This window comes from Numida meleagris, chromosome 1 (assembly GCF_002078875.1).
Source record: "Numida meleagris isolate 19003 breed g44 Domestic line chromosome 1, NumMel1.0, whole genome shotgun sequence".
NCBI classification, from domain to species: domain Eukaryota; kingdom Metazoa; phylum Chordata; class Aves; order Galliformes; family Numididae; genus Numida; species Numida meleagris.
In genome coordinates this window covers 69,108,297-69,131,092 of record NC_034409.1, presented here as the reverse complement: position 1 = coordinate 69,131,092, position 22,796 = coordinate 69,108,297, and the positions used below count along the sequence as shown (strand labels likewise).

General features: G+C 47.1%; 1 protein-coding gene across 10 annotated transcripts in view; it reads right to left on the bottom strand.

The window, feature by feature from the left end:
- Positions 1 to 22,796, bottom strand: part of PPFIBP1 (PPFIA binding protein 1) — a 101,350-nt gene extending 78,554 nt beyond the window's left edge. For 8 of the 10 annotated variants that reach the window (XM_021392260.1, XM_021392312.1, XM_021392288.1 and 5 more), the window contains exon 1: positions 22,676 to 22,796. The gene's annotated coding sequence lies outside the window, so the exon portion shown is untranslated. Of the gene's footprint in view, positions 1 to 17,463; positions 17,570 to 22,675 lie in introns of all 10 variants that reach the window. The other 2 variants (XM_021392264.1, XM_021392270.1) reach the window with 2 other exon arrangements.

Below are 22,796 nucleotides of genomic sequence, written 5' to 3'. Positions count from 1 at the left end.
CAATTCAAATTACTCTTCCTTCCCACGCACTTGCTTCATGTCTGAATGTTTGTGTATAAATTGAAAAGCCACTATGACATTCTTCCTACATTTTAAAGAAGACCATGTGACATCTTCCACAGGCAGCAGAACTCAAGGCAGCTTGCATTTCATTACTTCCCACCACCCCCTCACACCCCAAAGCGCTTCATGAGCTGAACTTCCTACACGCCTATGCCTGAATTGAACGCAGGGACCAGCCTTGCTCAGGACAACAAGGCTTTGTGCCTGCTGGCTGCTTGGACCACTTGAGGATGTACATGGTCAGCATGATGTAGCATGTTAAGTTATTTGGGCTACGGCCAGGGCTCTCTCAGCACCAAGAAATCAGATAGAAACAAAGGACATGGGCGGGATGGATTTGGCTGCTGAGGGCAGCATCAGCCAGGCCACAAAGCTCAGCCTGAAGAACAGGACAGTGCAAAATAAGGTTGCCAAAGTTTCATGGACGGGGAGTGTTTCTTCAAATCCACTGGGGATATCCAGACTTTCAGCCTTCCAATGAGAGAGGGCACCATCTGTAATACACTGCATTCCCAACCTGAAGCAGCACAGCTGCTTCTTCAGGACACCTCTGACAACAGCTCAGGCTTCCCCAGTTGTAAACAGCTCTGTGCACACCCTGACCTCTTAGCCCTTCAGAGTGAGGCTGAGAAAGTTTCTGATTTCTCAAGGCAGTATCACTTGGATCTCTCCAGAGAGCCAGCCCTCCCTGCAGCAAGCCTGCCAGAACAGCTGCCAAGAAGCAGGCTCCTTGGCCCATCCCATCTTACACACACACCTCTGGGCAAGAAAGCTTGACTGAGTGCTCTGCTTCCTTCAGTCTGCTAGGAGAGTCTGACCATCCAGCTGTGGCCAGGACATCTTTGTGAGAGCCCAGAGGCACATACAGTAGCTTGGCCAAGCTGTAGCTCCACTTGGGCTCGCAAAGCGGCCAGCAGCTCCTGTGCAGGCACAGTTCCTTCTTGTCCAGACCTGCACGAGCACTTCTGCAATCTGATTCTTTGGCTTCCAAAAAGACTTGAATACATTACAAGATACTTTTGCAGAACTTCTAGTCTTCCCTAAAGTAATACCTAGCTTACACTGCGCATAAAAGCATACACTGAGAAGATTCTTTCTTGAGAAGCATGTTTGGTTCTTGTGAACTCGACCATTAATCAGTGACAACGTATGATTTTTCCTTTTTTTTCTTCCTCTTTAAAGAATGAATCAATAGCTACTATGCAAAACTTGACTCAAAATTTCATGAAGAAAAATTAACAAATACATACATTTCTAAGGAAGTCAGCAGTGCAAGATACTTGCATCCAGTCATCCTGCCTTGGTAAGGTGGGAGGGAGATCTGAAGTCACAGAGCAAAGCAATGAAGAAGCACAGTTTGAATTATTTGGGAACCCACTGATTTTACAGGGGATAGTCACTGATGCACTTAGTTTGTTCAGCCTGGAGAAGGGGACATTGCAGGGAGACCTCATCACAGCCTACAGCTTCCTCATGAGGGGGAGCAGAGGGGCAGGAGCCTCTGGTGACCAGCGACAGAACCTGGGGGATGACACAAAGCTGTGACAGGAGAGGTTTGGGTTGGATATTGGGAAGGAGTTTTTTACCAAGGGGGTGGTTAGGCACTGGAATGGGCTCCCCAGGGAAACAGTCACAGCACTGAGCTTGTCAGAGTTCAAGAAGTGTCTGGAAAAATGCTCTCGGACACATGGTCTGATTTTTGGGTGGTCCTCTGTGGAGCCAGAGTTGGACTCTATCATGCTTATGGGTCTCTTCCAACTTCAAGTATTCTATGATTTTATGTCTTTTACTTTGGTACACTTGTGGTATAATTTTTTGTAACAGGCCTTTAGGTAAAGGCTAGTTTGAATCTAAAATAATTAGGGCTACAGCTTGAACAATTCCCCCCTCATTTGTATACATCACCTATCCACACCAAGTATCATCTATCAGCACCCAATCTTTCTCACATTCAAATCATCCTGTCCCTGCATACATTTCTCAGTTGCTGCAGATCACATAGCTGATCTCTTATTAACAGTGGGACAGATGAGCCACACTTATACAAAACACATACAAAAACAGGTATTTCAGCTCTTTATTTTTGGTTTCTAGAAGGCTGCACATCTTTGGAAAGGGCACATAAACACACAGCATCCACATGAACAAACAGTCTGGTTTTGGCTATTACTGCACCCTCAGCTGAAACCTGAAGCAGTGCTTGTCCAGCCTGCAAGAGCCAGCTTTGGCTGAAAAACAAAGCTTCGATCTAGACCTGAGAGTTTTTGGCGCACACAGGAACCCAAAGTGAATATTAAGGGACCTGAGCAAACTGACCACGTCGTTAACCCCAGCGCCCCAAGCATCTGATACGTCATGCAACAACATTTCCTACCACCAAATGGTGAATCTAAACAACAAACAAACACAAATGCCACTGACTCAACACACCAGCACTGAACGACACATAACACAGCCAGTCAGCACAGCAAATTAATACTTTCTGGGACCATTATAAATAACATTTATAATCTTCTGAGTCAGAGGAGAATACCAGATAGATCATTTAACAAAGCACTTGCAAGAAATAATGAAACTACAATTGCAGAAGGTTTAAACAACACCTTTAAACACTGATAAGTTAGTGATTTGAAGTGGAACTAGACATGACCTAGGCAAGGAAGAATTTTAAGACTATGACTAATTTTGTATTAATCACTGACTGAGTCAATCTGTGAACTGAGCCCCACACCGCAGTTTCTGTCAGCTCTTGGCTTGAATTCTGCAAGTCAAAGCAAGGCTGTGGCCTGTGAAAACAGAAGTCCATCAGGGAGGGATATGGAAATAGCTGAAAGACATGGAAGATTATTTTATGAACTTAATTGAAGATCCCAAGTGCACAGCGCCTGTCTTATGGAAGTGGTGTGATAAGAAGTCTGTGCAATCAGATTCGAGAGAATTAAATCTCCTGAAAGACATTTTCTACGGGACAAACTCAATACCAACAAAAACTACTCGCCAGGATTCTGTCTCTTTCATAGTTCTGTCAAGTTTGCTAACAGAAAGGTGTCCAAACTCTTCAACCTCATAAACCACACAGCAAGCTGGCGCATGCTGCAATCTCCAGATCCCTGCCCTGGAGGCAACACCAACCGCCTGCTGTGTCTCAGGTGGCCCTGGTGCTGGAGGCCAAAAGGCCACAGCAGCTTTCCTAGAGACGACTGCTTTTTTTTAGAGTAAGATAACAGCAATGGGATGTAACGCCACTATCACTAAACTAACACAGATTATCAAAGGGATTTATTCTCACGCAGGCACTGTTTGGACTTATTCTTCTACAAAGGCAAGTCAGGAAAAGCCTCCGTGTGCCACCAGGTTGGAAGCTTATGGGACAGCTTCAGCCTTGGTTCACTCCAAGTAAAACAGGCCTTGCTCTAATAGTCAGCAGTGGTCACCCAAACCAGGCTGGTGTTGCAAATCGCTGATTGTCAACTTCCCTCCCAACTCTATATGAAATCAGCAGAGAACGCTCCCCTAACAGAAAGGATCAGGACTCACATATAGGGTTTGCAGTAACATTTTCCAGAAAGATGTCCGTCCTTCAACTACCCTCATCTGTTACAGGCATCCTTCACTTTGAAGTCTAGTGATACTTTGCCATTCCTAGAAGGAATTTAAATAGCTCCAGCAACACAAACTTTTAAAACCCTGTTCATGAGGCACAAGTACGCAAGCTCTGCATTTCCAAAGCCAAGATGTGAGGTTTTCTGGAGGTTGGTGGCCCTGCCTGTGGCAGGTGGGTTGGAGCTTGATGATCCTTGGGATCCCTTCCAACCCAAGCCATTCTATGATTCTATGTGAGGCAGAAGATACGCAAACAGCTAAAAAACAAAAGCACTTACCAGGAAAAATAACAAAATGTATCCTTATTTTTGTGTATCATTTTTGTTATAAAGAAGAGGCAGCCAAATGATTTGATGAAAAAACGTAAAAATTAAAACCAACATTAACTAGATGCTTTTCCAGCTACACAAGCAAGTTTCATACATTTACTTTGATATTTCTCTATATAGACAAGTTATTTGTTTCAGCTCTTTTAAGCTGTTAATACATATGCAAACAGGATTCAGATTATGCATTTCCATATACACTGCAAATAATCCTCAAAATGTTATTTCTACTAATCACATTGTTCCACACAGTTTTAAAGTGCATGACTGAAGAATAAAACCCTCACCACACATTTTTGGCCTAGATTCTTAAGGAAATTAAATGTATGTGTTAGTGTTGTCTGTAAGTCCTCACCCTCTTAAATAACCGAGTCAGTAGTCAATTTTGACCATGTTTGGCAGAAGGAAAAGAGATCTAGGTGTCACACTGCCAGATGTTCAGGAGACATTAGCATGTAGGTAGAGCAGGAGCATGCAAAGCAGCCTCACATAACGCTCAAATCTGCTGCAGAAGCTCAGCAGTGCCTGTCTTTGCTAGGCCTGGTGGCTGGCCTGCCAGCACAGGGACAGGGCAGGTCTCACACCCAGCGTGCCTGCTGACTGCTGTGCAGACATCATGAGAGTGAAACACAGGAGAGAAACCATGAACTGAGACAACAAAGATGGAGGAGGGATGCTGGAGATACGAGGCAGGATAGGTAGTGGCAACAAAGATGTCCAAAGAGAAGGATCATCAGTCACAGTGGTACAAAGGTCCACAGAGAGGAAAAAAATTGTCAAGAACGAGATTTTGCCAACTCCAAATGCCAGACAAATAGTTGGTAGCAACCGTTTGGCATCTCTGTATCATAAGCCTTGGAAGCTACTTGGGGGTCAAAAGTATGATCAAATTATCCCTGATTTAGAAGCAAGGCAGGCTGAGGGCCAGCACTGACCACCCTCAGAGTGGGGTACCCTGGAGTGAGTATGGGGTGCTCTCCACAGGGCCAGGAAGGACAACTACCCATAGTCAGGGCTCAGCCCCTGGGCACATCCCATCAGTGCTAGCAAATCAGGCTGGCCCAGACCCTCTCTGTGCCTGGCAGCTAGAGCATAGATAAACAGAAGTTTTATTTGCATTCATTCCTACAAATGTTTCTGCATTGTGAACGCAGAATGCCAGTATCTCCTCCCCACTAACACCCCCAAGCCTTTCTAGTCAAGGTTGATTTTATCCAAGAATCCTCTTCATAATCAATCTATTACAGCACTTTATCTAAGGAGTAAGCAAGAATTATACTGCTGGCAATTACAATGGATTATCCTCAGAGGAAAAACTTCATCAGCTATCGGTCTCTCTCCTTCCTTAGAGAGGTCAGTGTTTTGCAACAACAGAACAACTGTTTTTCACCCAGGAAAAATATGCAGGAAGCACTCACTGTACCAACCAGGAACAAAAATACCAATGAAGCGGTGCCTGTAATGACCAGGGAGGAAAAAAAGATGAGTTCCACCATTTAGTTTTCCTGTCTGGAGGAAAAGTAGCCCGCAATTAGATCACGAAGAATAAGAACATACTTTCAGGAGAAGATTTTCAAAACCCGTGTGATCACGTTCAAGAAACAGATGGCTGTATGTTCCTTTTTGAACGAGCACACATTTTCAAGAGACAGAAAAGATGCTGGCAAAGCAAACAACTTGGGGGATAAGCAACAAGATGAAAAATTGTTCTTCCCTTCTCCGTTATCACATCAAGTCCAGACCGATTACACCCTCTCCATGGTGTTAATAGGCAAACCCTGCTTGGGACAGCAGCCCACATGTCAATGTACATTTTATCCCTACATACACACTGGAGCTGCACAACATAACCACAGCCAGGAGGGCTGGATGGCCACAGTAGCCTTAGCAGCTCTGCAGCAAATGCCCCAGGTGAAAAAAGAGCAACACACATCCTTACAGCAGTGTCAAAAAGGCACTGGTGCTGTCACCAGATCTGCCCTGTGATGAGATGATCTCTCCTCAGCCATGATAGTCTGGCTCCTTTTATTAATAGCTGTATGCTGGCAACTAAAGCCCAGCCTCTGTGTCAAGCACTGCAGTGTCAGAGAAAGAGAACACAAAGTTTATGGCATCAAGCTAAGAAACACTGAGGCCAGGAACAAGACAGAGCTTGAGCATGGACGCAAAGGCATCCAATAAATGTGATGAGCCCTAAACCCCAATGAACCACAGTTGACAAGCACATCTCAGCTGAGCCTGAATCTGAGCTGGGTGGGAACATTTAACCCAAGAAAGCAGCTACCTTCATTCATAAGCTCAGCCCTATTAGCTCTCCCGCTTTGCCCACAGCCTTTTCTCCCTGAGTAGACAAATGTTTCATATTTACTTGGTTAGTTGCCTACATGCAACACCACCTTTTAAAATGCATATTTTCTCCATTTCTGCATGTAAGACAGGGATCCGCAGGCTGAGATCACCTACTGTAAGCTGAAATTAGCCAGACAGCTCACCCCAGCTCCTACCAGGCTCATTAAACTACAGCAATTATTGCGTACTTGATGGTAATGCAGCCCCTACAAGACACTTCCCCTTCCTGCCTGCATTACCGACTGTTACTCATGAGGGCACTTAATATAATCTTTACAAAGAATTCCTTGTGTAGTCTAATATGCAAAAAAATAATCACTCTTCTTTTCCTCTGGTAATACAAATGAGACAAAGCCATCAAGTTATTCACTGTTTATTCCATGGCCCTCCTTTCCCCAAATTTCTTTCAGATGTTCTTCATGAAGCCGGATTACTAGAAAAGACGGTATCACAGAAACACAATGTTTCAAGGCAGTTTGCAAGGAAAAGATGAGTAATTGACGAGACTTCACATCTCTAAATTTGCCTGGCATTTCTTGCCAAAAGAGATCCACAAACTTAATGGCATGGAGCTGCAACAGGAGAAGTTTGGTTGAATATCAGGAAAAGGATCTTCACAGAGAGGGTGGTCAGGCACTGGAACAAGCTTCCCCGTGGTCATGGCATCAAGCTGGCCAGAGTTCAGGAAGTGTCTGGACAACACCTGCAGTCATACGGTCTGATTTTCGGTGGTCCTGTGTGAAGCCTGGAGTTGGATTCAATGATTCTTGTGGGTCCCTTCCAACTTGGGATATTTCATAATTCTGTGATTCCTTCCTTTAAATAAATGCATAAATAAATAAATGCTGAAAGATCCAGCTCCAGATCCTCGCCTGTGGAGATGCTCTCTAGCAACAACACCATGGGCTCTTGGCCTCAGGTTCAGGGCTCTGCCACCAGCTCATTCAAGGGACCCAGGAATAGCTTTTCACCACACTACTTCAGTCTTCCCCTCAGCGAAAGCAAGGAAAGACAACCTACACAAAGAACTCCTTCTCTACACTAGGACTGTGGTCCTGTCCATGCAACCCACACTTTAATGGCCAGTCTCAAAGTAGCTTTTTCAGCTTTTTATTAGACACTAAATGTTCTGGGTGCCAGAAAGGTCACTACAGAAATAATCACTGTCCTACAGTGGCTACCACTCCCAGGCAGGAAGGCTAAAATAGAGATACAGCTTGGTATCCAGCCTTCCCTGCAAAGTGCTCACAATGGACTATTTTGCTCACGGCTGAGCCCTTGTCCTTGCTGAGCCCTCAGATGCTGTGTCTGCTCTCACCAAGAAGAGAAACCCCACTGCTGGCTTTCAGCATCTCATTGCATGCAAACCTCTTTGCTCTGCCTGCTTAAAACCAATTCAGCCCAAGCAAAGGAACAGGCTGTAGTTCTAAAATCCCACCAGCAAAAAATAGCGCTATTCAAGATAAAAGGGAGAAGAAAACTGTTGTTTAAGAGTGGAACAATTGAGATCGCATTTGCAAAGAGTCCCATTACACACTTCTATGCTTCCAAGTTTCCAAACAGCCTTTTCATGGTGCAGTGAGTTTTGTATTATTACTAGCTAGGCACAGAGAAACTTAACTGCACTGTATTAACAATTCAGGATTTGACTTCCTATCCAAGGGCCCTACTACTTTTAATTAAAATAGCACGTTGCAGGGTTGTTAAGCCTATGCAAATCCCACACTGTGAAGTCAGCACTAATAAATGCACAGGTAATCTTAGAACTTCCATGCAAGGATGGTAATACAGATTTAAAAATAAGCTTTGTTAGTACAGAAAGAAAAATACATGAAGGCACAAGAAATGCTTTTGAAGGCTAAGCTTTGCAAAACCCATCCTCAGAGTCTTATCATGGGGTCAGTGAGCCGCTACGAGTCTCCCCAGCTCCCTGCTTAAACAGGGCTCTTTACTACAACGCACTCCATCAGATTTGCTGCAGGTTGAGGACTGCATCTGAGATTTCCTCTGTGGCAACGATACAACACAAAGAGATGAAACAAGGTAAGACTTCATGTGAGGTCTAAATGAGGTGCAAAGTCAAGAAAGGGAGAGAGAACAGATCAGCTTGGTCTAACACCAAGCATTTTCTCTGTCTAAACATAAAGAAGCCAGTTTTGACTTGAGGGGAATTTTGACAGGGTTGTAGTGCTGACTTAATGGAGCAAACATCCATTTGCTTGAGCCAACACTGAGTTAGTCCCAGAATTTTGATCATAATACTTGCATATCATCAAAGCACGAGAGGGTGCTTGGGTAGGGCTAAACCAATTTTGAATGTTTCTTTAGGTTCTTTCACGTCAGACAGATTTTTTACAGGTTGTGAAGATGCAGTCTAGTCATGAACCCCAAGGAAAGACGATCCTGACATGCAAGGTGCCCACTGACTCAAGAGTCAGAGTCATTTGCTTTCCCAAGCAGCTCTAACTACCCCTGAAATGGTTTGAAGGAGCAGGGTGGGGTAGGAAAGGGCCAGCAGGCCAGTGGGATGGCCAAAGGAGGAGAGGGGCTGCTTGACCACCCCAGAGCCTCGTGAAGGTCCAGGCTGGGATCCATCCCTCTATGCTCCTGCTCCCACCTGTCTGGAGAGGAGGAAATAGGGCAGGAGCAGGCTGCGCTCCAGATGTGCACAGCTGACACATGGCTGCTAACACCCATGTGGTAGAACTGCTCAGGGTCGGGTGCAGGAGCAGGGAGCTCTGTCACATCCCCTCGCCAGCTGTCCTGCTTTGTTCAGCCTACACACAACAGGGATGATCGGTCGGGTGAGCAGCCATGTAAACACAAGCTTAGAGCTCCGTGTAGCATTATGTCCACAGCCAAAGGGAACTGATTTTGGCCCAGCATGGGGCTTTCTGGAAAGGAGAGCCAGGAAAGTGACAAATAAAAGGCCTCAAGCCCATACAGTTTATCTCGCTGGTCCTCCCAGTAGCCATTTCATTCCATCACTCTTTTCCTAACGAAGAAAGGTCAAGCTATAATTTTCTTTATTTTAAATTTATTGTTTCCCTCCAACTAAGGGTATTTTTAAGCCAGGAAAAAGCAAAAGGAGATTTATTAGTTCTACAGACACTGCAGCAAACTCAGTTCAGAAAAAAAGAAGCCATTGTTTTCCTGGTCTTTTAAAAAGGGAAAAGACAGTGAACAAGCAGCCAAGATTATTAGCAGACAGAAAACAAAGAAATAAAGCAAAAAGAGCCTTTATTCCCAAGAGCTCCTTTTAAACAACAAGGAAGAACCGAGCAATGTAGTGGTACTTCCTATGACCCGTAACATTAATCTTGGCAAAATGAGGTCACCCCATTGGAACAGTTTCTGCCACCCTCAATGAGTGAGAAGAGTGCCGAACCCAAAGGGGCTCAGATCAGCAGGGGGGCACACAGAGCAAGGTCTTGCTCGTGGGGGAAGTGCAGAGAGGACTTGGAAAGGTGCCCACTCAAATGTTCATCCATAACGGGACTGAGTAACTGCTTCCCACAGGACAAATGCAGAGCAAAGGCTGGGGCAGGGACAAGTGACAGGAAAGCTATTCCACAGCACAGGGCTAAGCGAGCACTAACTAGATAATGTACACACACCACCCCTGCTACCAGCTTCACTCACATTGGGTTTATTTAACAGTGGTTTTCCTCTGCAGTGAATTCATTTCACGATTAACCACACTGTACTGTCATGCCCTTGCTATAAAAAGTGTTTGGAAGCAATACAAGCAGCTATACCCACAATACACTTTATAATACACACAGCCTGAGGAGCATCACTTGATGTATTATTGATAGGCAGCCACTTCTGAAATGAGACAGACTTTGAGGAGGAAAACGGCACAACAAATACACAAAACTGCCGCAGGACTTAGATAAACAGACTAATTAGCAAAGAGCTTGTCTACATTGAAAAATTAACTGAAGCAGCGCCCCTAGCTTGACCTCCCCTCTGCATCTCTAATTGCAGTATGGCACTTTTAATTTGCATTACGGGGAGACAGAGGCAACAGCTCAACTAAGAGCATTCCAGGAACACTAAAGGGGCAGGCAGCAAGGGTATCCTTAAGTCCCGCAAGTTTGCCCCATTGTTTTCTCCAACATGGGCACAGATGGGATGGAACAACAACCTCATATCCTATGGACTAATTCAGAAAGCAACTGAGCTTTTTTCTTATGAATATATACAGTTACACTAGTGTCATGGTTTTGTGATTTTCGGTTATTGGTATTCCACATCATAACATCATGTAGTGGATATACCTGGTTCTCAGAAGAGAAGGACTACTACAGTCCCCACGGTACTTTTCTCCTCTGTTACCATTTCCAGCCGGAGGGTAAAGATAAAAGCTCGCAGTATAAAAACTTGCAGATCACGAGACCTCGTCCCTTTTTCCGCCCGTCTCTCGTCTTGGCAGCACCTCGCTCTCCAGCCGTCTTATCGTCGGTAGTAGAGTAAGGCCTACCTTGATTTTGGGACATTCTCTGTATTGGATTTATCAGCTTAAATTGTAATTATATTGTATTATAGTGTGCTGTTTGGCATTCCAATATCTTATTAAGTAAATCAGTTTGTTTCTCCTCAGATTGTTGCCGCTGTTCTTTGCTCTCAGGGCCATCTCCTTACCCTTTTTTCCCTTTTCCCTTTTCACGGGGTGTGGACCCGTGGATCCCCCGTCCCCTTCGTCACGGAACCGGGCTGAACGCCCGTAAACCGTTGACAACTAGTCTGCGGCAAGGAGGCATTATGTCCTGAATCAGAATCCCTCAAGTCTAAACTCAGCCAGGAAGCCCAAATAATGACCTTTACACTCACAAAATCACCACTGAATCTTGACGGCTCACAAGCTGTCTGCAATATGGCTTTAAACTCATTTAAAAGATGATGAAAAGTAATGTCACCCCCAAAAGATATTAAACCAGTGCTATCTCTATTCTTCTTTTGACTGTTTTCCATAATTCAGTTCCCCACCAACAAGGTTATTTCTTTAAAATAGACCCGTTTTATACAATTGTGTTTTGGTGTGTATTTTTATGCATTCTCCCTCCTCATTATGCCGTTGGAAGCCTCTGAGTATTGCACATACATACGTAAGGAAACTGTACTTCTACCCAGATGAAGTGTCTGCAGCACTTCTTTCCAACATCTAGCTTGTGTCTTACTCAGGAAACTGAATTAACACATGGCATCTTTTAATTTCCTAAGAGCTCTCCAACAATTGAATTTGCAAAACAACAGATCAGCACTCTGAACTACAGTAGGTGGTTTACAGAGTGTTCGGAGGCAAGCTCTTGTTCAAAAGCCTGTTCAGAAATCCAACACCACTGCTTACTATTCCCAGCCACGCAGTCAATGAACAGAACGCAACCACAAGAGCACAGCCGAGAGCCGCTCCCCCTCTGCTCACAGGCACAGTTGATTCTCAGTCTCAAAGCCCGCGTGTCCCTGAGTACCAGCTCACACAATAATCCCAGCTGAGCTGCAGCCACTGCAGCCTCGTGAAGGCAAGCTAACACCGATCAGCCTTACTCTGTTGTTGGAAAATGAAGCCAGCTCTTGGCCACCAGAGGTCCAAGCCCCACTTGCCATACTGACCTTGTGATGGCAACGCCTCGCATGACAGTCCCAGCTCTGCCTCCCCAGAAACACATTGCTTTCACTCAGGACTCATACTCAGTAAAGGCTCTGCACAGCACACCACTGGAAAGATGCATCAAGCAAGACTTTGGGGACAATTTCTTCTGCTGCCAAGTCCATGGCTTCAGCCTATTTTTAGGAAGTTGTCATTGCAGAAGCCAAAATAACGCCTCTCCCCCTGTATGTGCACAGCTGGACATGAATCACTGCCTACAGCACAGCATCTGCATCCACCACAGACATGAGTTACAATAGGAAGGAAGCCCTGAGAGGCAGCCTCCTCTCTGGAAATGCACCACAAGTAGTTAACGCACTTGTATGCTGAGCAAGCAGTGAAAGGGAGGAGGGACCCCACCAGTGCATGGGACAGAATTGGCACGTTCCTTCCTCGCCTTCAGCAGCATTTCCTCTGTCCTTTATTCCAAAGCAGCGTGCTTGAAAAGCCAACATGAGATTCCCACTGTGCAACACAGAATTGCTCCTTTTCTCAACTATGGGTGCTGTTAGCACACAGGATCACAGTCGCCCTCAGCCCGCACAGCCTCACAGAGGGATTGCACACTTGTTTCCCTCCACCAGACTGTGTCGCGTTCCCCTGCTGATGCACAGTTTGAAACCATCCTGCTGCAGTGCAGGGTGACCTGGACCCCATCCAGGGGAAATTCTGCTGGCCACTGAGGCTGTCCTCCCTGCTGGGCGTTCCTCCACACCTTTATCCAACTACTGGTCAGCAGGCTCAGAGCCACAGGCAGCCCCCGCCAGCTCCCCCAGCAGCACGCTTCCCTGCTCATGTGGTCTGTGCCAGGTCTCTGCTGCCAGTTCGGCCACTGTTAAGCAGAAGGATAAAGCACACCCATCCAGATGATAAGCAAGCTCCCACCAGGCAGGCTAACCAGCTTCAGGCTGGCCTGCGGCATGCAACCTGGCCTCTCCCCATGCTGCAGGGAGGAGCAAACAAGCCCGCAGCCACAACCTCGTGCTGAGCAGGTCTGTGCTCTGTTTTGCTACCTTACTTCATCTCGGGCACCACTCCACCTCCCGGCACCCACAGTCCTCTCCCATAACCCATCCAAGGAGCTTCACTTCTCACGAACGCCCACACAGTGAACTCGGAGCGCTGGCTCGTCTCAGAGCTTCGTGAAGTCTAACAGGCACAGCCAACTGCTGGAGGAGGATTGGCTTCACATATTTCATAGTCTTAAAGCTATGCAACATGTTGAATCTCCTGTTTACCGTGGAAGGCGTAACATAGTTTCATTTGGATTAATCTCACGTATGGCTTCTATCAGGCTCCGCAGAACCTCTGGCTGCCCTCACACTTCTGTGTAAATACAGGCAAGATGCAGGGGGAAGGCCGTGGAGATGGGAGACGAAGTCCTTGCCTCAGGGCCCTGTCATGCAAGCTAGACAGGAAGGGTTAAAGGAAGGTCTCGAGCTGACCAGAGAGGGATCCTCTCCTTGCTCTCAGGAGCAGCAAACAGGGCCGGGGACACTGGCACAGTGCTGTTAGCATGCAAGCAAGAGAGAAAAGATGCCAACAAGCTGAGCACGTCTGGTACAAAAGTGGAAGGGCCTCCTTTGCTGTTTTTAATCAAGTATAAATCTGAGCAACTGCACCAGTCTTGGTCCCCTTACAGTATCAGGTGTTACTGGGGTATAGGACATCTCCTCGCTTTTCAGGGTAAGGCATGGCGGGACTCCTCTCCACCACATGTGACAATGAGGCCAGGCCTGAATCCCCACAGCCATAAAAAGATAGCATAGCACATTTTGTACGAACAGGAATTAACTGCAATATCACGGTCAAATTCCAGTTTAGCAGCAGCAGTCCAGCTGGAAGCACTGTCCTAAACGACCGGGTATCCGATCCTCAACTACTGCCACACGTTGTAACTTCCCTCCCCGTCCAGTCCCTCCCCTCCCAAAGAGGTGCTGCAATAAATCCACGTATCGAGGCAAGTTCCTACAGAAACATTATCTTGTTCCAACTTCTTCTGCACTTACAGACGCCTGACGGTACGATGAGCCCTGCCTAACCACAGCAGACCTAGCTCTGCAGCCTGTTATTTTTGTGCTGTGCCCTGAAGTGAGCGGAGCAGCACGCAGAACAACGGCGCGCACAGCGCGACCTCGCATATGCTTTGACAACTGCATTTTCGTACCAGTGCCATATTTCACTGGGAGCAAAGTGACTTTCCAGGACAGCGCAGTTCAGTACGTCAGATGTTTTTTCTACACCGAACAAAACGGGCCCGGGCATTTGTTGTGAGAACACAAACACACGCTCACCGCGACTCCTGCTCACCATATCTCGGAGGTATTTTCACCGATGAATGAATAAATTACCATTACATCAAAGGCAAGGTTTCCAGTTGGAAATTATTTACTTTCCCCTCAATCGTGGCAGCTCTGGCAAGCTCACCCAAGATACAGATTATGTACAAATCAGCCAGCAAGTGCTCGCATGCTGGGAGCTGTTCAAACAGGAATAATTCAATCTTTTTGTAGCCTTACCCTAGCTAATTTGCCACAAGCTGTCTCTTTTCAGATGCTACACGAAACACGAAAGGAGAAAAAAAACTGGATTAAGCTGGAGCACTTACAATCAGCTCATCTACCAGGAGTTCAGGTCAGTCAGTCTTCTATTTAAAACAGCTTGTTTTTTCAGCCTCACAAGGTTAAAAGAACAGAAATTTACTGCAGTAATCAAACGCCGGACAAGCGTGCAACAGTGACTTAACTAATGGAAACGATTTTCAGTCTGCATGCAAGGAATGTAAGAGATAATTGAAGGGCACTCTCTTCCATTTGCATTTTGCAAGTACTTTTTAGGTAGCCATGGAGACATTACTGCGTTTTTCTTCTTTCTGTCATATGTAGACAGCTATTGATTTATTTGTAAAAATTCCTTGGAAGAGCAGGGAAAGAAGGAGCTTTACACAAGGGCTGAGAGCAGGAAGCTGAAGGAGGCTCAAAAGGATTTCAGATGGAGACAGCAGCATGGAGGCTCCGCGCACAAGGCAGCCCTGAGCTCCAGGCACTGCTTCTGCCAAGCAAGGAAGCAAACAACCACCGCTATGCAACATGTGGGCAGAAGATGGACAGCCTGCCAGTCAGGTCCAGAAGGAACAGCATCTGCAGCTCTGTCTGCCACCATCCCATGGAAAAGAAGGCAATCTCCAAGGCCTGCTGCGGTTCTGCTCCAACACAAAGCCCTCTAGAGACATGGTGGGCCTCCATCCTGGCAACACTGCCACCACCAGTGGGGAAAATTAGGTGCCAGCTTCCACCCTTGCTTTCAGTGAGGTTTGAAACACCTGAAAACACTCACTAAATGGAGGGAAGGAGGAAGGGGCTATTGATTTGGGAAGGTGCAGAACTGCTTTTACTGTAGGAACTTTCCAATCACAGAATCAATGCAGACAATCATCACATGGGGCTAAAAGACATCTTCTGCACTTCATTCTCCTTTCCAACAGCAGCTCTGAGAGCTTGCTGTAAGCAGAGCAAACCCTGTTCTTCAGAGGTCAGAAGGACACCGTGATGCCCAAAAGAACCCCAAGGGAAATGCTGATTGCCATAGTGACATCAAACACTTCTGCATACGTGGATTTAAGACTGCACGTTGTGAGACGCAATTCCAAAACCCAAGCTACCGATCTGGAAAACACTGTGTCACACAGATAAGGACAGGCAAGTGATTACAGATTCAGGTCCCATTCAGAATCTCTCAATAACGAGAGCAACATATCAGGCTTGAAACAGATTTTTCCCTTTGGATAAAACAGAGAGGAAAAGCCTTTTCAGCCAAAATATTTTTCTGAAATTCACCTTAGACCCAGTTACAACAATGGAGCCTGAACCTGCAGGATTATCTCTCCCACCAAGTTACAGGAAGTTTACCGGCACCACCCTGAAAACAAATCACAATGCTCTTATCTCCACGTTGCATTTTAAGCCTCGCAGCTGTCCGCCAAAAGGATGCTCTCAGGCAATGCTGCAAATGGAGGGACAGCCAGCATGACAAGCTGCTGCAGAAGCACCCGCACCCACAAGGGATCTGCTACTGCTCCTTGAGCATGTCCATGGCATCCAAATTTTTGGCCTGAGGACACTCCTGAAGCCATGTTTCTGTACCAGCATGGTCACAGTTGCACCAGTCCTGACAGCACAGGGCAAGGAACACCAGTGTAAGTTAGGAAAAGTCCAAGAGGACACTTCTGGTTAGGACCTGTTAATGACAAGTTTCACACCCAAAAGAAGGTCAGACCAGTGTAAGCCACTGCACGCTCTTTTTGGAAAGGAGAAAACCACAAACACAGAAAAAATGCCCTGCTTAAGACAAGCAAATCTCCTTTGCTCTACTAAGAAAAACAGGTTCTTAGATCCACGCTTAGCCAAGAAACATAAATATGCATCTCTGAACCTTGCCCTGATGTTTCCTTTAAAAACATAGCGAGTTAAAAGTACTGCCATAAGTCAAATGAGCTTTGGTTAAGAGAGAGAGGAAAAAAAAGCTGAATGGACAAGCTTTTTCAGGTCTCTGCTCTGAACCAAAACCAACTTCCCACAGTTAAGAGCAAAGAAATAGCCTCCTTTTACTAATGCTGTTTTGGAAGCAAGACAGGGGTCACCTACAAGGCTAGCACCTAAACCCATCAGGAGGCATCCAGCTCCACTGTGCCTTTCCTGAGGTTCAGCTGCACAACACGTCCACCTCTGCTAATGCGTACATACACTTGGGAGAGAAAATACCAAGTCAAGACTTCAGGAAAAACAGCTACCTAGAATTTCTGGATTATTCTGGATCCTCTGAATCCAAGCTGTGCTTGGGTCTCAGCAATCCAATGTACACAGACTGAGAGAACTCCTTGAGAGTAGCCCTTAACATGAGCCAGCAGTGGGGGTAGATATGGACAGGATGAGAGGAATGGTTTTAAATTAAAAGAGAGGTGATTTAGATTAGATGTTAGAGGGAAATTTTTCTTCAAGAGGGTGGTGAGGAACTAAACAGGCTGCCCAGAGAGACTGTGGATGCTCCATCCCTGGAGGTGTTTAAGGCCAGGCTGGATGGGGCTCTGAGCAGCCTGATCTAGTGCTTGATCTAGCAGTTGGCAGCCCTGCTCTTGGCAGAAGGGTTGGAACTAGATGGTATTTGAGGTCCCTACCAACCCAAGCCATTCTATGATTCTTTGAATGACTTAAGTTCCATGTAGATTCTGCTCAGGTCAAGAGCTGTTTTGCAGAAAGCTGCTCAATGACACATAGTAGTCAAAGCACACCGAATAAACCCTGCACATCCTGCAAGAACATCTGCCCAACTGCTGGGTGTGCATGGAGCACAGGAAAGCAGGCAGCCGGTAGCAAGCCACAAGCCGCAGAAACTACCGTGATGAACCAAACACAGCCTGTGAGCCATGGCTTGGACCCTCCAAATGCAAACAGGATCCATCTTTCACAGTACCTTACTGCTGCAGAGAGAGAAGCCAGCCTTGAAGTATCTGCTGAATTCTGCTTCAAGAGGTGAATGCCAACAGAACAGCTTCTGATTTACTCCGTGAATGACTCTTCTTGGGGAAAAAAAAATACATAATTATTTTTAAGATCCTTCTTTCTGCATTTCAGAACTTGCTAATGAAATGCCTTACTACTCTCACTGGGCTGGATAGTCCCTCAGCCCACAAATGTCCAATCAAGCAACCAAGAGAGAACTGGGTTCATTGAGCATGCCCGCTGCGTGGAGCACATGGACAGCCACATGCACAGCTGTCACGGGATAGAAGGCATCGCCCTTCCTCTTACTCAAAAACAGATCCTGCTGCTAATTTGGTAAGTGCACGTGTGCTCCTGATTCTGTCATTCATACAAGAAACAATCTGACAGTGAGAGGAATGGGGGGGATATTCGGCAGTTTGCTCTTTTTCACCATATTAAAGCTATTTTTCTGTTACCAACGGAATTTTGCCTATGTTGCATCTCCCATCAGAACCATTGGTCCTAGGAACTATTTGGGGCTGTATTCTACCTTCATATTTAAAACGCATGCTATACTATCCCCCTAGAATTTTGTTTCAGAATTCATCACCTAGAGAAAAGGCATGTAAGTCCATATCATCACCATGATTTCCTCTTACTTTGCCATATCTGTTACAAAGCAAGAAGATAAAGTTGTTCTCCCAAATCTGCCACATTTGGAGCGATGAGAAAGCTTTAAAAATCTGATAACTGCAGTCATAAATCTGCACATTTTAAATCATCCTGAGACGTACTTAGATGGCTGCCTTTGACAACGCAAAGATTCTCCAGTTTAGAGATCAGATGTTGCAATAGTTGGCTCGAGTCTCTGGCTTGAGCTCTCCACTAACACTAAGGAAAAAGCCCTTAAATAAAGATGCGAGTACAAACCAACTTTTGGATCAGCATACTTGATCTTGGAGCCCTTTGCTCACAAATGGCATTCAGTGGGATATATTATTCATTCAAGGGTTGCAACACTGTACTGCACAGCCAGAGCCCCTCCACTTCTCCTGCCTCCTCTGCACCAAATGAAGATGGCCAAGGAGGGCACAGGGAGAAGAAAGGTTATAGCTACAGCCAATTTCAAGACCTATATCTGAGTGTGTTTCCACTGAGGGAAGAAATCATCTCTTCTACCTAATTGGTTTATCTTGGCCTTTTTACAGAAACAGAAGCAGAGCAGTTGGAAAAAGCATAAAGCTTTATAGCGCACCACATTCTCCTCACGTATAACAGAAGTCAGAGAGGAAGAAAACACTCTGGAAGTCAAAGATATCGGGAAATCATACATGCCCATGGGAAGGGCAACGCACACCATGGGCAAGCAACTGCAAACCCAGTGTGATGACTGCATTATTAAGAGAAAATTCCAACCCTTACAAAGAAGCAAAGTACAATCTTGGCATCAGTGCTAAAAAAGTGACAGATGTCCACAATCCTCAGTCTGAGCTGGACCAAAACACAAGTCAATGTGTGAAAAAGAGAAAATGGATGTATCCTTCCCTGCACCTTGCAGTGTGTTCACCTGAACACCTTGCTGGGGTCTTCAGAGCAAGGAAAAACCCACTGAGATAGGTGCTACGACTCTGCATAATCAGCAGTTGAATGAAGTTAAAGATGCAACAGCTGTGGAAAACAACCCCACGGCAAGAGAAACACTGCTCCCCATGAGGACCAGGCTTGAATTCCAGACAGGATGCTGACTTCTCAAGAACTGGGTAGGAGATGTGATCTCTCAGAAGGAACACCTGGCCATTCCTAGGACAGGCTGTGAAGAGTACTGCTTATAAATCTGCCACCTCCAGAGAGCTACCCGAACAGTGACACCCACTGATTCCTGAGGCGATGATTAAATGGCAGCAGTGAACCTTCCAACAATTCTCATTTTCCTGCCACAACAACAGGGCAGGCTCATGCCCTTATCCTACTGAAGCCAGAACAGTCAGCGCAAATGCAAAGATTGGTGAAGAAGGAGAAAAATATATGGTATTTCTGTTAAGGAGACACTGCAGAACACCAGCTTAGCTCTAGGCACACAAATAAAGTGACCACAAGGCAGGACAGGGTGTGAATTTATCGTACATGCTCAATAAATGCTGAGTGACCGCCTGGGTACAGACACCAGCAGTAAACACAAGGCGAGGCGATGTAGTTTACCTCTCTTGGACTGCACCCAAGAGTACAGTTGCTAATGAGATGACTAATGGGATCTCACAATTACAGCTGGGGGGGTAGGGGACACTGCTCAGCCTGAGTATAGGAAGGCATTAAGCAGTTTTATTATTAAGGTACTAAGTGTTTTAAGTTATTCTTAATACGCAGTCGTACACAGATGCTACACGCAAGAGTGAACACAACAAAACCTGTCTGAACGCTCCAAAAAACCCATTCCCTGCATTTTCAAGGCAATGGATGTAGTGAGGCCATATGAATATGGGCCAGAACATAGCTGCGCAGCTTTAAAGAGGCAACAAACTGGAGTTTTCCTTTGAAGGCAGAAAATAACAAAGGTACAAACAAGAAGAAGCCACCTTGGGTATACCAACCTAACACTGCCATTTCTGAGCCAAGGCACAGGTCACCAGCACCTTGCCAAAACGCCCACAGATTCAGCAGTGGGACAGGAGCTTTCCTCAATTCTACCACCACAAGAATTTTGAGGATACATCGTTATCTCCCTAAGTCCTGGAAAAAATAGTGGGGCTATTTCTTTCTCTAGTAAGAACTGCTCCAAACTAGTAGACCCTCCCCAGGCTGGGCATTTACTTTCCTGCACTGCTCTGACCGCAACACAGGAGTCAAGGGTGCGTTTTTGACTATCATACCAGAGCTTTGATGCAGGCACCTCCCCATGCTCCCTCACCTTTACAGAGACCTAGCATGAAGCACCACAACAGAACTCAGGTGGGTTTGCAGCAGGTCTATCTTGTTCATCCCCAGTAAGCCAAAGGTACATTTTAATGCCATCACATCACTGTTAAGAAAGTGACTAAACTTTCTGTCCTCCTACTTCAGGGGAAGAACTTTCTGCTCACTGAAACCACCTTGATTCCTTGATGTGGTGAAAGACGAAAACACCACAGAAGCCCTGCTTGTGCAAATATAAGACACAAAACCCCCTGCAGAACACTGTGTCTGCACATCAGCACACAGATGTCTTCACACCATCCTGACCTGCCTGGTAAGCAGAAAGCAGTTTGTCCTCTGCGGCACGGACGACTGATAAGACCAGGCTGGCAGTACCACAGAAGAACCAGCCTCAGTCTCCCAGAGTGTCTGAAATTCCAGGAACGCCAATTACTTTCACAAAGACTGCAAGCAAAGTCTCCCATAACACCTCCACAGACCTTTTCATCAGGACCTCATCGCTTCCCACAACATGTTCTACACTGCAGCAGGCAGCACAGCCCACAGCAAAAAGAAAACTCATAGTAAAAGAAGACAACGTTCAGCAGAGCCTCCTTGCCTTGTGTGATGCCCCTGACCTCAAGGTGCTCCACCCTGAGTGGAAGCAGAAATGTTACTCACCAATTTTTCCACAGCACAGACTTGCTGCAGATGGAACAGAGCAGTTCAAACATTCTTCAGATGAACTGCTAAACCAAGAACTCCCCAAGAAAGCACTTGAATCTGGCCCCATGCGTTTTGTCTAACACCCTTGCCATTATCTTACTTCGGAAGGCTATCTTGGCTGTGGAGCACCTATCAGAGCCTAGCTCACAGGCAGCGTGCCTCAAGACGTGAGCAGTGCTGCTGTAAAGAGACAGCTCCTTGGGGCCCAGCTCTGCAGCCAGGCAAACACGTGCAGCTCCTTCCTGAAGGAGAGCAACAGCAACTTTGTACTCCAGGCACAGCAAGAGCGATCTTAACACAGGAGCCATGTGGCATGCACCTACTGTCACCCTCACGCGCACGCTGAATGATCCCGCTGCTGCTAGGAGCTGATCTAAACCATGCAGATTTTCAAGAAATTGTGCTAAATCCTATCACTAAAACTCTGCCGGGATGGCCTCCACCCAAACCATGCGGCTCCTCGCTTCCTACCAACACAGAGAATCCAGGAGACCAAAATGCACGCTGCATTTGGAGCCGAGACCTCAAACAGACTTCAGCTCACCTGGTTCCTGGGATACCTCTGCCACCTGTGCACGCTGCTTCCGTGAGATCCACACTCAGGTTTTTATGGTAACTGTAAGCCACTTTCGTCCTCCACAAACATAAAACCTGAAGCGATGGCCGCTGTCTTTAATGGAAGCAATAAATCTGGGTTTCGCACACCGGAACCTCTCGCCGTCAGACACACTCGATCACGGAAGCACAAAGAACAGTCTCGCTCCGGGTGACCCATTTTTGCTGCTTCATTTTTGGAATGCAGACACTCACACTGCTCGGTCGTGCTGCCATTTCAATCCATACCACACTTACACGTTTTGCTGTCGGTTCTATCCGTGCTTGGGCTGAGACAACCAGCAGCAGCAGAGCCCCCGACAGCCGCAGACCGGGCCGAACCTGCGTCCCGAACGCAGCAGCGAACCCAGCCGCGCTGCCCACAGCAGGAGCGCACACGCGTGGTGCCGCACCGAAGCGGAGCACTTACAGCACAGCTCGCTCACGTCTTCCCCCTGGAAACAGCTACAAAGCACCTTTTCACTACCAAGGCTGCACCCAGCCAGGGCGTGAGCCAGCACGGCTATTTCGGCCCGCACCACTCACAGACCGAAGAGAAACAGACCTAGAAGAAATAATTACAGGATGCCGGAACCCCAGGCCTTCCATCAAAACACCCTCGCCCGCTCAGGACACAACTCCCGGCCGAAGTTTCCCACCACTTGTAGCCGCAGCGCCCTGCCGAAGCCTGCCGAGAGGAACGCAGCTCCGCGCACCTCCCCACCGGCCACAGAGCGACTCCCACCAGCCCACCGCACAGCCTGCCCCGCCGTCCCCTTCCCGCCGGATGCAGCGGGGCACGCTGGGCTCGGCCCGGAGCAGCCGGGCTGGGGGAACCCGTACTCCTCCGCCCGAGGCGGGCCCTGCGCCTCCCCGGGGCGAGGGTGCGCGGCGAGGCCCCCCCCCGCGGGGCCGGACCACCCCACCTCCACGTGCCCAGTGCCCCTTTACCCGCACCCAAACCCCGGCGGGCCCTCGCGGGACGCCCGTACCTCCGCCTCTGCCGGCTCCGGGCGACCTCCGGCCCGGCCCGCCTCGCCCGCACCCCGCCAGGCACACGGCGGCCGGGACCCAGCGGGGCCGCCCCGCGCCGGGCGCTCGCCTCACTCCCCG